The 15482-nt window shown below is 42.5% G+C and overlaps 2 long non-coding RNA genes across 3 annotated transcripts in view; both read left to right on the top strand.

Annotated features, from left to right (window-relative positions):
* LOC307173320 overlaps positions 1-15482 on the top strand; it is a 349409-nt gene that overhangs the window by 11298 nt on the left and 322629 nt on the right. The window lies entirely within an intron of this gene.
* LOC307173319 lies at positions 3112-3790 on the top strand. Of its 2 annotated transcripts, none has more exons than XR_013823824.1 (3): positions 3112-3178; positions 3248-3534; positions 3613-3790. It is a non-coding gene; the product is annotated as an uncharacterized lncRNA (long non-coding RNA). The 2 variants fall into 2 exon arrangements; XR_013823825.1 differs by having other exon boundaries at positions 3177-3330; positions 3409-3534.

Genomic DNA, 15482 nt, shown 5'->3' with positions numbered 1-15482 from the left:
GAGCTGCACCCGTTTCTGAATATTGCTGGATCAAGTATTGATCTAAATAGTCTTTATAATGAAGTACAAAAAATTATGACACTTGTTAATACATTTTTTATATATATATATATATATATATATGTAGTGGGACGTATTGTGGCGCTGTAATTAGACTAATGTGCTTGGGGTAGTGCAGGTCCAATTACGAGCAGGGTGGGACAGTATAAAAGAACATGTAAGCTGTGTCCCAATGTGAAGTCTGCATCCTCCGAAGGCCGTATTTGAAGGCCGATTGCGTCACAGCGGCGCGACGAAACGTCACAGCGGAGCGACGAAGGATGTCCCAATTCAAAGGCTGCACACTTTCGGAGGTCGCATTTGAAGGCCGATTGCGTCACCGCGGCGCTATGAAGGCTGTCCCAATTAAATTCTGCATCCTCCGAAGGCCGTATTCGAAGGACGGTTGCGTCATCGCGGCCTGACGAAGGCTAAAGCGACGCCAAATGCGCCCTTCGTTTCCCCGTGAAAGGAAGGATACATAAATGGACACTTTGCGGACTATCCTACCCCATAATTCATCGCGCGGCGGTGACGACAGCATTTTTATAAATAAAAAAAATTAAAAAATGACGGCCGAGAGTTCGCTGGTGGACGGCAAATTCACATTTAAATGTAAGTATTATGTTTTCATTTACTCAAATAGCTAGTGAAACCACAGTTAAAAGCCACAAGTTTTTCTTTCTTATAAACTTCACCTTAACTCCTTCGCGTGGCTTCATTTGTCAGGTGGTCTGAGGCAAAACTTGTGCTAATAGTTTAATAATTGTTTCAGGGAGCAAGGAGCAGACAGCTCAATTTATTAAACTGCAATTTAAAAAAAATAAAATAAACTAAATAAATTAAATTAAACATGAATATGATTTTAAAAATACAAAGTAAGAAAGTTGAGATCACATCTTTGCTGAAATGTATTGTGCTGTTGTTGTTAACAAGCCATGGTTAATTTGCTCTGCCTTTAGGATTGCAAGTGTCCTGGGACAGATGAGGGTGTGAGTGGGAAACCCAATGCTGAAACTTGGCCCTGGTTTGTCCTCATGGATGAGGGGTTGGGACAGAGGCATTGCACCAACCCCCCTGTCTTCATCGCCTCAATCCCTGAGGACACACCAGGGCCGAGTTCAGCAGTGTGTGACCAAGAAGAGGAGGAGCCAGGGGTAACAGCAGCACCAGCACGAGCACCACGAAGAAGGCGAGACAGAGAGGACGAGTTTTTGGACTTGATTAGAGAAGACATGGGACTGCAGAGGCGAGGAGAGCACAGGAGAGGATGGACAGGCTGTTTTCTCTTCTTGAAAGAATGATTGAGAAATATGTATGTGTATATATATATATATATATATATTCTTTAACTTTTTTTCACTTATATTTTTTAAAAGGAAAACAAATTCTGCAACTTTAAATGTGTAAATAAAAGAGAATTCATTGCTCTGGACATTGTTTATTTTTGTAATGACAGTCATAATTTCTACATGAAACAAATTCTTCTGTAACGTTTTTCCCCGAACTATTTACAACATACGTTAAACATCTCAAAATCAACATAAACATTTAAATTTACAGTACATAAAATAAGAAAAATGATGTAGACTTTTATTCGGCTGAGTGGGAGACCCTGGTGTGCTGCTGGACCAAGATGGGCTCCACAATAGAGACCCTGGTAAGGCTTCTGCTGGTGGGACATCATCTGGCACAGTCTCCAGAGTGTTTGACTGCATATTTCCACTATCCACTAAGTTGTCTACCAACAGGTTTGCAGGGCTGACTCATGGAATAAATATTGAGATACTTTATTACACTAAAGTGCTTTTAATAACCATACCGCATTGGGGAAAAACTATTAGTCATATATTTCAAACCTTAGTTAAGCAAAATTATCTTGCATACTCTAATTTATTTATTTATTTAGAAAAACAGGGACAGCGTACAATAAACATTAACCTCAAGGGGAGAGATGCATAATACCAGGTTTTAGCTCAAGAGCTAATTTCCACCCGTAGTCCCTGGGCAGGCTGATGTTATAATAAAATACATAATACATCATACATACATGAATAATGAAATTTACATTGACCAAATAAATAATAAAAGTCTTCATATGCACAACAATCAGATCTTCACACCTTTCATGTACTTTAATGTACTTAAGGTATCAAGAGTAAAAGTAAAGGAATTCTGGAGGAAAAAAACCTTGTCAGGGTTTTTATGATGGTTCTGCTTTTATATTACTGCATATGTTGCATTTTACTTCTGAATATTTTCAAGGTTGATACATTTAAACTATATACTTTTGTGTAGTTTATTGTAAAACAATGCATCATGTTGTAAAATAACATAATTTTGAAGAGTTGCTGACCTGTGTGGGAAAATCACTTCGAGTATTAACGAAGTAGTTCCTTACACACCACCACTGGTTATTTTGAAAATTAAAGTAAATGTAGGCCTATTGTCACAATATTAACAAATTGTTGCTAACTACAGCTCCGTCCCATTTCAAAGGGCGCATCTGAAGCGCTCGGATTGTTCTTGTCGCCTAGCAACAGTGACTGACAGCTGCCGATGAAGAGCGGGAGTAACATTCGCACTGGAATTTTTATATTCAACTGAGTTTTATATTCAAATAGGGTTGATGGTCCAAGGTTGAAGGGTTGAAGGTCCAAGGTCCATTTATGTGCATAATAAAAAATAATACACTACAAAATCGCATCAAGGTAAATGAACATTTGAATCTTCGGCTAAGCCGAAAGTAGCCTACATGACCTGAAACATCCTTAATAATACCATGTCCTCCAGTAAAATATAAAACATAAAAATGACAATAGCCAATTTTGGCTCCATAGCTGTTACTCAATTATATCAAATGAATTATCAGGATGGCAGCATACTCTCGCACCGTTGCTTGCCGCCTGGAGCGGTAATCGGGAACACCTGGCTGCACAATTAGGAAATCCTACGAAGGCTACACGGTGTGTCGTTCGGAGGACGCATAGGCTGCATCGTTTGAAGTCCGCAGCCTTCGAAGGATGCAGTCTTCACATTGGGACACAGCTGTAGTCACCTCCTGCGTGTGCTTGGCGTTTGAGCGTCGCGTCATTGCCCGTGGGACCGCCCCTTGTTTCTGCAGCGCTTCCGCTTTGAGGTAGGTGCGTTTGAGCTAGGTCGTAAAAATAGATGTGGGATTTTGTGTAAACGCTTGTTTTGTTTATAGCTGCGTGGATGGCCCGCGGCTGTTGGCGGCTCCGGCTCTCACGTTACATGCCTCTTGCAGTCCCGTGTCTCATATGCTTTGAGGTAACCTTATGTGTGTGCGTTGGCTGCTTAGTTAGTACCCAGGTATGTGATTTGTCGTAATGACTGTGTGATTCATAGCTGCGTGGATGGCCTGCGGTTTGAGTTTTGAGTGGCTGCTGCTCTCCCTTTGCATTCCCGTGCTTCGGGGATGTTGTGTCCTGTTCCTGTGTATGCGTGGATGGGCGATGGGTTTATGAATTAAAGGTACGTGAAACGTCCACTTTGTATAGCGCTCATATTTTTTATATATTGTAAGTATATGTTTATGTTTGTATTTTAAAGGAGAATATATGTTCTGAGACGCCTGGTGGGCAACGCTGATTTGACGCTGCTGCTTTCATATCTCAAGATTATCTCGATAACAAACTTTCTTCCAACACACGTGTGTGTGTGCAGCCGACGCGTCTTGTGTGACGCCTACTCGTTCTCCAGTACGAGTCACCGTGATCGCTGAGTCTCTTCCCCATTTATACTCTCAAACTGTTTTGTATGTGTTTTGTTTTTGGTATTTATTTGTTTCTCATTTTTCCAGTATATTATTTATCATTGTTTTGTGCTACTGACTGTTCTGATTGGTTTACTTTTGAGTGTGTTGCAGTGTTGTACTGTATCTATTCGATTTGTGATTTACTTCAAATGTGCTGGTAGAAGGTCAGTGAGGGTAATACCCAGCGTTGGCACTAAAACCTTGATTTTCTCTTCTTGTTTGTTTGTTTGTAGTATTGTTTTTCTGATTGACCAATTTAAATGTTGAGTATTTGTGTATGTTTGGAGTGAGTGTTATTGTATAGTGAGACCTGTAGTAATATTTCTGCTCTCGTTACAGGAGCCGAGGCTTCAGGGCAGGCCACTAGTAGGTCCTTACGCGGTGGTGGAGGGCTCGTCACAGAGTGCTGTGGGGCTATTTCTTGACTTTATTGCAGTGTGTGTGCTGATGCTTGTACACAGGGTGCTGAGAGTGAAGCCTTATGCTTACTGAGTTTATGCATCTGCCGTTAAGCCTCGGCCTCCTTTTATCTCGTGGTCTCTTTTTGCATTGTGAATGACCCAGCTCTTGAATCTTTTAAATGATTGTGTATTTAAATAAAGTTTTTGTATTTTTGGTATTCACGTCTCTAGCCCTTCTTGACGAATAACGTTCTTGTGTGTCTTGGGTAACATCTTAGATCCATAATATTAATATTTCCCTGGTAAACAGGGTGGCGTAGTCATGTTTAAGCCAGAGGTAGTGTGCATTTAGCCGCTCCCTACGTGTCGAAGAGAGCGCCCCGCTACATATATATGCAATGTAATAATATATAATGTTCTGGCCTTCCTCTCTGCCCCAAGATCGCACTGGCCCTTTAAGTCTGCCAGCAGGAAGCAGGAAGGAGGAGACAGGAAGTAAAGAGAGCAGACAGCTCAGAGAAATCAAGGCAGCAGGTAGACTGCAGTTATCCATGCGCTGGCATCTGTTCCAATCCTCTTTTGTTAGCCCTTTTTAAGGCATTCCCTGTAAGTAAGACATTTATGTCAGCATTAATCTTTACAAATGTTGAACCCTTTTATGTTAATATGATTTTATTTTATACATTTGAACAATATGGATTACATTCATGCCAGTTCATTCAGCTAACACCTTTGGCTTAGCTTACATTTACTTAAATGTGTTATATCTAGTTTATACTCATTTTAATTATATTTTGGAGCAAAGTGAAAGTCTTTGTACTTGACAGTTTCAATGTTTATTCAGTTTATCGACCACTTACCTGGAATTCATACATTTTTGTGTAACTGTATTTGGAACATTTATGTTATCTTTTATTCATACATGTGTAAATCTGTATTTCAGTTTCACACCATTCTATAAAGGCTCTAAACGACAACCGGGTGTCCTGGCGTCTTGTATGGAGGTGTTTAACTTGTTGGATAGCAGAGTGATGGTTCTGCAAGGCCAATATAGTGAAAAGGGAGACCTGCAATCAAGATAAACATGACCAACCTGCACTACTACACTGAGCTGAGATCAGTACAATAGCTGCAGCAACACAACTGAGGACTGAGGTAAAACCTGTCTGCATTAAACATGGATAACAAAGATATAGAGACACAATCCACAACTTCTCGGCGAAGTAGAGCATCCAATTCATCCAGCTCATCAAGTGTGGTTCTGGCTGTTGCCACAGCAAGGGCAAAAGCCGAAGCTGCTCAAGCTAGAGCTGCATTTTCAAAGAAAGAGATTGAAATCAAAATAGAGAAAGCACGTCTTGAGGCTACACTAGACGTCTTAGAAAAAGAGAGAGAGGCTGAGGCTGCACTTGCTGAAGCAGTAGTAATGGACGCTGCTGCTGCTAACCTGGATGCGGCTAGTGAACACAGAGCACACCTGCTACCTTTACAAAGTCCAAAACAGCGCACAGAAGAATATGTTAGCATGCACAGTCAACTTAATGACAGCACGCAGTCATTCAAAACTGAACCCCATTCACGTAGTCATCTTCCTCACGTGCAAGCGGTTGAAGGGCAGGACAAGCCTCCCACAGTTCCCCCAGACCAACAGCCACCCAACTACATCAAAGGTGCTGTTATCAGTGAAAGTTCGAGCCATACTCCGCAACAAAATTGCCCTTCCCACCCGAATGGTCAGCCATATCATACATATGCTTCACCAGCCTTTACAACCCAGCAGGGTGGCCGCAGCAATTACCTGCCCTTTGCTCCTCATCATTCCATTGACGAGCCCACAACAAATCTTGCTAGATACCTTGCTCGGAGTCAGTTGGTGTCATCAGGGCTTACTAAATTTGATGACAGACCGGAAAATTATTTATCTTGGAAATCATCATTCCTCAACACAATTGATGACCTGCAGCTCAAAGCAGGAGAGGAAATTGATTTGTTAATCAAATGGCTGGGCCCAGAGTCCTCTGAGCATGCACTACGTATTAAATCAGTAAATGTGAGAAATCCGTCTGCTGGGCTCGACCTCATATGGGAAAGGTTGGAGGAGATATATGGGTCACCAGAAGCCATTGAAGGAGCTCTATTCACAAAACTTGAAAAATTCCCTAAAATAGGTCCCAAAGAGCACCAGAAACTCAGAGATTTGGGTGACTTACTGTCTGATATTGAGTCTGCAAAACAGGAAGGCTACTTACCAGGACTTTCCTATCTTGATACTGCAAGAGGCGTTCACCCAATTATTGAGAAGTTGCCATACACGCTCCAAGACAAATGGATGATGGAGGGCTCACGTTATAAACAGGAGCACAGGGTGGCCTTTCCTCCATTCTCCTTCCTCTTAGAGTTTGTGTACAAGCAAGCAAAGGCTCGTAATGGTCCAAGCTTCAATTTACAGTCATGCTCATCTACCACAGTGAGGAAGGACAGGTTTACAGGCGGCAATATCGATTCCCGAAGAATAGTCTCTGTAAACAAAACTGACGTTTCTGCCATCAAGTCAAGACCAAGCGTTAAGGACCCAGATCGACAGTGCCCTGTCCATAACAAACCTCATCCCCTACGGAAATGTAGAGGACTCAGAGAGATGCCACTTGATGAAAGGAAAAAGATATTAAAGGCACACAATATCTGCTTCAAGTGTTGTGCATCTAACAAACATGTAGCTCGAAATTGTGAGGCAAAAACCAGATGTTCTGAGTGTGATAGTGACAAACATCCAACTGCTCTGCACCCAACCCCACCCCCTTGGTCCTCATCATCCACTAACCCCTCTTCAGTGCATGGCGGGGAGAGAGAAAAATCACCGGAAGCTGCAGTTGTGTCTAAATGTACTGAGGTATGTGGGAAGGGATTTCACAGCAAATCATGTTCTAAAATTTGCCTCGTCAATGTCTACCCAGCAGGCAATCGTAGAGAATGCAAACGCATGTATGTTATTCTGGATGACCAAAGTAACAGGTCACTTGCTCGCTCAGAGTTTTTCGAGATATTTGGCGTTAATGGCCCCACATTCCCATACACTCTTAAAACCTGTTCAGGAGTTGGTGAAACAGCCGGTCGTCGAGCCACTGGCTTCATGGTGGAGTCTGCAGACGGCGCTCTTAGCCTCCCACTACCCACTCTTATTGAGTGCAACATGATTCCCAATAACAGGGACGGAATTCCCACTCCTGCTGCTGCACTTTGCCATCCTCATCTTAAAGCCATAGCCCATAAATTACCAGCACTAGATAAAAATGCTGAGATCCTGCTACTGCTTGGAAGAGACATGCTGAGAGTGCATAAAGTGCGGAGGCAAATCAGTGGACCCCATGATGCAGCGTATGCACAAAGGCTGGACTTAGGATGGGTGATTGTCGGTGATGTGTGTCTCGGCAGTTCACACAGACCTTCTGAAGTCACCAGCGTCAAGACCCATATTCTTGAGAATGGTAGGCCGAGCCATTTCCCTCCTTGTGAAAACCACCTAAATGTAAAAGAGAAATTCACCCCAAACAGTCAGTTTCAACCCTGCCACCATTCTTCAAACAATACCCTCAAAGGAGTGAATGAGAGCCTGGGTAAATCAGTTTTTGAGAAAACAAAAAATGATAGTAAGCTTGCACCATCAGTAGAAGATCTATTGTTCCTCAAAACGATGGAGAATGAATTCTTCCAGGATTCCACAAACAGCTGGGTCGCTCCGCTGCCATTTCGCCAGCCAAGAAAGTGTCTGCCTAACAACCGCAGTTATGCCATGAGCCGTCTTAAGTCCCTGCACCGGACTCTCAGCAAAAACCCACAAATGAGATCTCACTTCAAAGACTTCATGCAGAAAATAATGGACAGTCAGCATGCAGAGCCAGCACCCCCAATGCAAAGTGGCAAAGAGTATTGGTATCTGCCCTTCTTTGGAGTCTACCACCCACAAAAGCCCAGCCAAATACGAGTGGTTTTCGACTCCAGTGCACAGTTTGAAGGCACATCTCTCAATGATGTGCTGTTACCCGGGCCAAACCTAGAGGTGTGCGATATATCGTTTAGACGATAATATCCAAATTGTTGTCTGGACGATATGCAAAATTTGGATATCGAATATTTCATAATTTGTACAATCCGACCCCCCAAACATGAAAAAAGCTGAAGTAAGTTAAAGAGAAAACAAATAACGCACACTATAACCTTCTAAACAATTATATGTAGCGATTTTAATAATGGGGTTTGTTTGACTGTTTTTTTTTTTTTTACAAAATCACGATCGTTCCTCAATTGCACAAGAGTAAGCTGCTACTAATTTGCAATACAACTAACGTTACGGAGTTCTTACCTGTGTGTTATGACGTTTCTTAGGTTGAAGCAACAATCCAAAAACGTAAAGAGTAAAGACGATGAACGATTAATAGCTGCTAGAAAAGGCAAAATATGTGTTGTTTGCGGAAAACTGAAGTCTGAAGTTAAAGGTTTTCTTAAATGTCTGTGGCGTCCTCAAGTGGCACGCTTCGTGATTGCATCATTAGAAAATTGCGGTTTATGAATAGCCCAAAAGATGAAATACATTTTTGTATTCCACAGGGCTTCTTTTCAGTTCAAGAAAAAACTTTTTTTTTAGTACAAACTAAAACATTTTTATTAATACGGGGAACTGCCCATAATGCCTCAGTGCCCCTGACGTCTTACGTCATTACAGTGTGCCGTGCGTATGTTACTCATCGTCATCTGTCACTTGTTAGCTTCGAGCGCAACAACACAAAAATGAGCGAAGAAAGCGAAAATTCAAACTCATCCTCAAAACCAGTACAAGAAGAGCTAATAGCGAGACGTGGGTCAGCTTCTTTAGCCTGGAGATGGTTTGGGTTTGACAAAAAAGACGAGCAGCAAACGTCGCCCATCTGTAGAATTTGTCGCAAGCAGATCGCCGTAAAGCAGAGCGCCACAACCAACCTCTTCCATCATCTCCGTACCACGCACAAAACACAGTTTGAAGAGTATGAACGGCTTCGTGCTGAACAAAACAGCACTGCTGCTACAAGCACGGTACAGAAAAAAACACAGACACAACAGACCTTGGCAGAAACATTCACAAAGAAAACACCCTATGACAAAACAAGCGAAAAGTGGAAAACAATTACAAACTCTGTAACAAGTTTTATTGCAAGGTCTATGTTGCCAATTCAATCAGTCGAGAAGGATGGGTTTCAAGAAATGTTACATACTTTAGATCCCAGATATAATCTGCCTTCAAGGAGATATTTCAGTGAAACCGCTCTACCAAAACTGTACGAGTCTTGTCGACAAACGCTGTCCCATAAATTGCAGAAGGTCACCTATTATGCCACAACCTCCGATCTGTGGTCCAGCAGAACCTCGGAGCCGTACCTATCTCTGACAATACATTTTGTCGATGAAGAATGGCATCTACAGAGCTTTTGCCTTCAAACATCTTACTTCCCAGAGGACCACACCGGTGAACTTATTGCACAAGGTCTAAAAGATGCCCTGTCCTCATGGTCTTTGGACGATAAACGTATGGTTTGCATGACCACTGACAGCGGGGCTAATGTGGTCAGTGCTCTGAGGATCAACAACTGGCAGCGACTTCCATGTTTTGGCCACAGACTTCACATTGCCATTGGTAAGTATTTAAATTTGAAATGATATTTGAGTTTAATTTTATTGTTGTTGAGATGTATAATTATATTATATTTATATATTATATTTATAATCTAATGCTAATCGATATAAATGTTATCATTGTGCAGACAGTATACTATAAAATAATATATTCCGTCAAATGTTTTTATCCGAAGCCAAATCAGATCACAGTAGGTTATTTAAAACACTCGAATAGAAATATAAAGCAAGTTATAAAGCAAGTTTGGAGCAAAAACATGGTTTTAATCTCATAAATTGTCATGTATTGATGTGTGCTAACTAAGCTAACATGCTACCTAGCCCTCAGATGCACCTGCCACCTAAGTTAGCTGTTATTTTTATTTAAAAAATCTCTCATGAAGATATTTCATAAAAATAAATTTCTAATAACTTTTCAAAACTTTGAAGATATTTATAACTATTTTTTTCATTATAATAATAATTTAATCTACATTTACAACAAACAACAAAGTGTCAGCTTTCAAATGAGATCATACTTGTGCTTTTAGTACCAAGGGTTAATGAACTGTATCTGTTTTAGTTTGGGTATGTCATTTCTGTGGATTTTTTAAAAGTGGGCTTGAAGCTTAACAGGTTAAAAATATAAAAGAGCAATGAAGACTTTATTGAATAATATTTTTTAATTATTTAAAAAAGTTAAGTGGTTTGTTTTTTCCCCGCAGAGCGAAGCATGCGAGATCCCCGCATTGGCAGAGCCTTAGGAGTCTGCAAAAAAGTTGTGGCAGCTTTTTCCAACAGCTGGAAAAAAAAAAAAGCTCTGGCAAAAGTACAACAACAGATGAATCTTCCCCAACATGCACTCATAACTGAGTGCCCCACAAGGTGGGGCTCAAGGCAGCGGATGGTCGAAAGGATTTTGGAGCAGCACAAGGCCATACAACAAGTACTGTCTGAAGACAAAAAACACAGGCACCTGATTCCTACATGGCAAGATGTTGAAGTTTTGGAATCAATCAACAAAGCACTTGGTCCTTTGTTGGAGTTCACAGATGCTCTGTCCGGTGAGCGACAGGTCACAGTTTCTTACGTTACACCTGTACTGTCCTTGTTCAACAACGATGTCCTGGCAGTTCAGTCGGATGATACAGACTTGACCAAAGACATCAAACGATCCATTCTGACATACCTGAACAGCAAATTTGCAGGAGACAATGTGGTGGAGCTGCTAGGGATGGCGTCTACTCTTGACCCTCGATTCAAACATCGCTACAATAAGGATGAGCAAATCCTGGCCATTGAGAGTGCGCTTAAAGCTGAGCTTATGGCCCTGGGAAATGAGGAGGACCAGCAGGCTGCAACAGAGGCAGCAGCATCTCATTCCACTACAGCAGTACCTGAGGAAGAAGGCACCACCAGTGACAGTGAGACACTGCCTGCAAAAAAGAAAAAGAAATCTTTTGGAAGTTATTTTAAAAAAACACAGCAAGCCAACAGGGTAGAGGAGTCTCTCCAAACTGCAGTTGAAAAGGAAATGCAGAGCTACCTCATGATACCGGAAATAGACAGTGACACAGATCCATTAAGCTGGTGGAAAACTCAAGAGGTAAATTTCCCTAGAATTGGGAAATTAGCAAGGAAATATCTGTGCATCCCTGCTTCAAGCAGCCCTTCAGAGAGGGCATTCAGCACAGGTGGGAATGTAGTTACATGTCAGAGAGCTTCTCTGAAGCCAGAGGCTGTGGACAGGCTGGTGTTTTTGTCCCACAATATGAAGAAAAAATAAGTCAAAGAAACAGTTGGCCGCTTTAGTTTCTCAAGTAAATTTACTTTACTGTTACTGACCGTAAATGTTACAGTACTGCATGTTTACACTTACAGTTTACACTGGTGTTTACCAAAGAAGTGTTTTGTAATTTCAAAAGCATGTTTGCTTTATTGCACATTTGACCTGCAGAGCAGTGTATTTATTTTGTTCCTTTTGTCTTTGTTTTATCCTCATCTTTTATATTAATATATGTGCAAAAATGTTATATTGTGTTGTGTTCTAATGTTTACATTTTGCAAAACAACTTTTTGTGTAGTCAATGTGTAGTCACATTGTTGTTAGTCTATTACTAATAGTGTAGGCCTACTGTTTGCAAAGCACAAAGTTAATTTATTACGTACATATATTGTACTGAAGAAAAAGCACTGTTCTTGTATTAAAATAAATATTTAGTACAGTAACTTGGTTCATGTTTAAATCAATAATGTCTCATATCTTTATGTACTAGTAATTCTATACAATAATAGGTCAAATGCAGCAAGTCAAAAGGCCAACTGGACCTTCTTTGCCAGTTTGCACACATTTCTTTGAAGGATTGCAAAAATATCGTCTGAATATCGATATCGAGATATTGAAAAAAAATATCGAGATATTCATTTTTGTCAATATCTCCCACCCCTAGCCAAACCTGAATAACAGTCTGTTGGGTGTCCTCATCAGATTCAGGAAAAATCCAGTTGCAATCACTGCAGACATCCAACAGATGTTCCATTGTTTCCTGGTGAAGGAAGACTGCAGGGATGTTCTCCGTTTTGTCTGGCACAAACATAACGATCTCAGCGAGGAGGTGACTGACTTCAGAATGAGGGTGCATGTTTTTGGAAACAGCCCCTCCCCAGCCGTGGCCATCTTTGGGCTACGGAGAGCTGCGCAGCATGGTGAAGAACATTATGGGAGTGATGTCCGCCAGTTCATAGAGCGTGACTTTTATGTGGATGACGCTTTAAAATATGTCTCCACAGAAAAGGAAGCCATTGACCTACTCAAAAGGACACAAGAGATGCTGGCGACCTCAAACCTCCGGCTTCATAAAATCGCCTCCAATAAGCTTGAAGTGATGGATGCATTTTCTGTGGAAGATCGTGCCAAAGACCTCCAGGATCTAGACTTGTTTGTGGATGACCTACCTAACCAGCGAAGCCTTGGCGTAAGATGGAATATCATGTCAGACCACTTTTCATTCCACGTTCCCCAGACAGAGAGGCCTTACACACGAAGAGGGGTGCTCTCCACAGTTAATAGCCTCTTCGACCCTCTTGGGTTCCTGGCCCCAGTAACAATTAAGGGACGGTTGCTGCTGAGAGAGCTATCATCACAATCTCCTGAATGGGATTCTGCTCTTCCTGAAGATTTGCGACAAAAGTGGATGGAGTGGCAGAACTCATTGCAACATCTAAGCAGGCTCCACGTGCCTCGCACGTATTCAACTGTTGGGGTCGGCAAGGCTAAGAGGTCAGAACTACATGTCTTCTCTGATGCGTCCGAAAAAGCTATATGCGCCGTTGCTTACATTAAAGTCACAAGCTCTGATGGAGGCACAGAAGTTGGGTTTGTCCTTGGCAAAGCACGACTTGCTCCTCAGCCAGCACTCACTATTCCACGCCTGGAGTTGTGTGCAGCAGTACTGGCTGTTGAGTTAGCAGAAGTAATAGCTGAAGAGATTGACCACCAGCTCGACTCAATCAGCTTCTATACAGACAGCAAGGTGGTACTTGGTTATATTCATAACCAGTCAAGGCGCTTCTACGTCTATGTAAATAACCGCGTTCAGCGTATCAGGGAGTCAACCACACCTGAACAATGGAATTATGTGCCAACGGATCAAAACCCTGCAGACCATGGATCACGGTCCGTTCTGGCCTCCAAGCTCCAGAGCACTTCATGGTTTACTGGGCCCCCTTTCCTCCAGCGTTTACAAGAGTTGTCATGTGAAAAGAGCAGCAGATTTGAACTTGTGGATCCAGTAAATGATGCAGAGGTCCGCCCAGAGGTGAAGGTCTTCTCCACACACATCTCAGAAACCCACTTAAGCTCAAGGCGATGGGACCGTTTCTCCACATGGAATTCTGTGACTAAAGCTGTGGCTAACCTTAAGCATGTTGCGCGTTGCTTTGCCGGCTCAGCAAAGGATACATCCTGTGTGGGGTGGCACATCTGCAAGACAGCTCTTAGTTGTAAACTGCTTGAAGAAGTTGAGGAGTTGGTCATTAAGAATGTACAGGCTGATGCTTATGCAGACGAACTTAGCTGCATCTCTGCAAAGCATGACCTTTCCAAACACAGTTCATTGATCAAGTTGAACCCTACTGTTGATGAAAGAGGGCTGCTTCGAGTTGGTGGACGCATCAAACATTCGGATATTGCGCTGAAAGAGAAAAACCCCATCATTCTACCAGGTAAAAGCCACGTCACAACCCTTCTTGTATGCCACCATCATGAAAAGGTCAGTCATCAGGGGAGGCATTTCACTGAGGGTGCCATCAGGGGGAGCGGTCTATGGATAGTAGGGGCAAAAAGATGCATAAGTAAGGAAATCAGCAAGTGTGTTACTTGTAGGAAGCTTAGAGGCAAGGTCGGAGAACAGCTAATGTGTGATCTACCTGCAGATAGACTTCAAGTGGAACCTCCATTCACCTATGTGGGCATGGATGTGTTCGGTCCATGGGAAGTGTCTACAAGGCGCACACGAGGGGGACAAGCTAATAGTAAGTGGTGGGCGATACTATTCACCTGTTTGTGTACAAGGGCAGTCCACATTGAAGTCGTCGAAGGAATGAGCTCTTCTAGCTTCATCAACGCACTAAGGCGTTTCTTCGCACTGCGTGGTCCTGCAAAACAGCTGCGTTCAGACTGCGGCACCAACTTCATTGGTGCATGCAATGAAATGGGAGCAGGTAGTGCAGAGGAAAATAGGGTGAGAAGCTTCCTGCAGGATCAGAAATGCGCCTGGGATTTCAACCCTCCCCATTCATCCCATATGGGTGGAGCATGGGAACGCATGATTGGGATGGCAAGGCGTATTCTCGACAGCATGTTACTGCAAACTAATCGCATCCAACTCACTCATGAGATCTTAACCACATTCTTGGCAGAGGTAACGGCCATTCTAAATGCCCGGCCCTTAGTACCAGTCTCTTCAGATCCCGAGCAGCCTCACATTCTGTCGCCTTCTATTCTTCTCACTCAAAAATGCAATGTGGCTTCTCCCCTTTCCAGCACTGTTAGCATGAAGGAGATGCTGACAAATCAGTGGAAATGAGTTCAGTTCCTAGCTGATGAGTTCTGGAATAGATGGCGGAAGGAGTACCTTGCCACTATGCAGCCTCGTCAGAAATGGCAGCATAAAAGGATCAACTTTAAAGCTGGAGATGTAGTCCTTCTTAAAGAGAAACAGGCCAGGAGGAATGAATGGCCAATGGGAATCATCGTCAGGACTGTTCCTAGTCACGACGGACTCATAAGAAAGGCTGAAGTAAAGGTTGTTCAGCAGGGGTCAACAAAGACCTACTACAGACCTATTTCAGAGCTAGTTCTTCTTCTACAGACTGATGTTAGTGAGTATTAACTGTGGTATCTCAGCAGATACCAGGCGGGGAGTGTTCTGGCCTTCCTCTCTGCCCCAAGATCGCACTGGCCCTTTAAGTCTGCCAGCAGGAAGCAGGAAGGAGGAGACAGGAAGTAAAGAGAGCAGACAGCTCAGAGAAATCAAGGCAGCAGGTAGACTGCAGTTATCCATGCGCTGGCATCTGTTCCAATCCTCTTTTTTTAGCCCTTTTTAAGGCATTCCCTGTAA

Source organism: Squalius cephalus, assembly GCF_949319135.1.
Source record: "Squalius cephalus genome assembly, chromosome: 16".
In the NCBI taxonomy this organism is placed as follows: domain Eukaryota; kingdom Metazoa; phylum Chordata; class Actinopteri; order Cypriniformes; family Leuciscidae; genus Squalius; species Squalius cephalus.
This window is presented reverse-complemented; position numbering and strand designations above follow the sequence as displayed.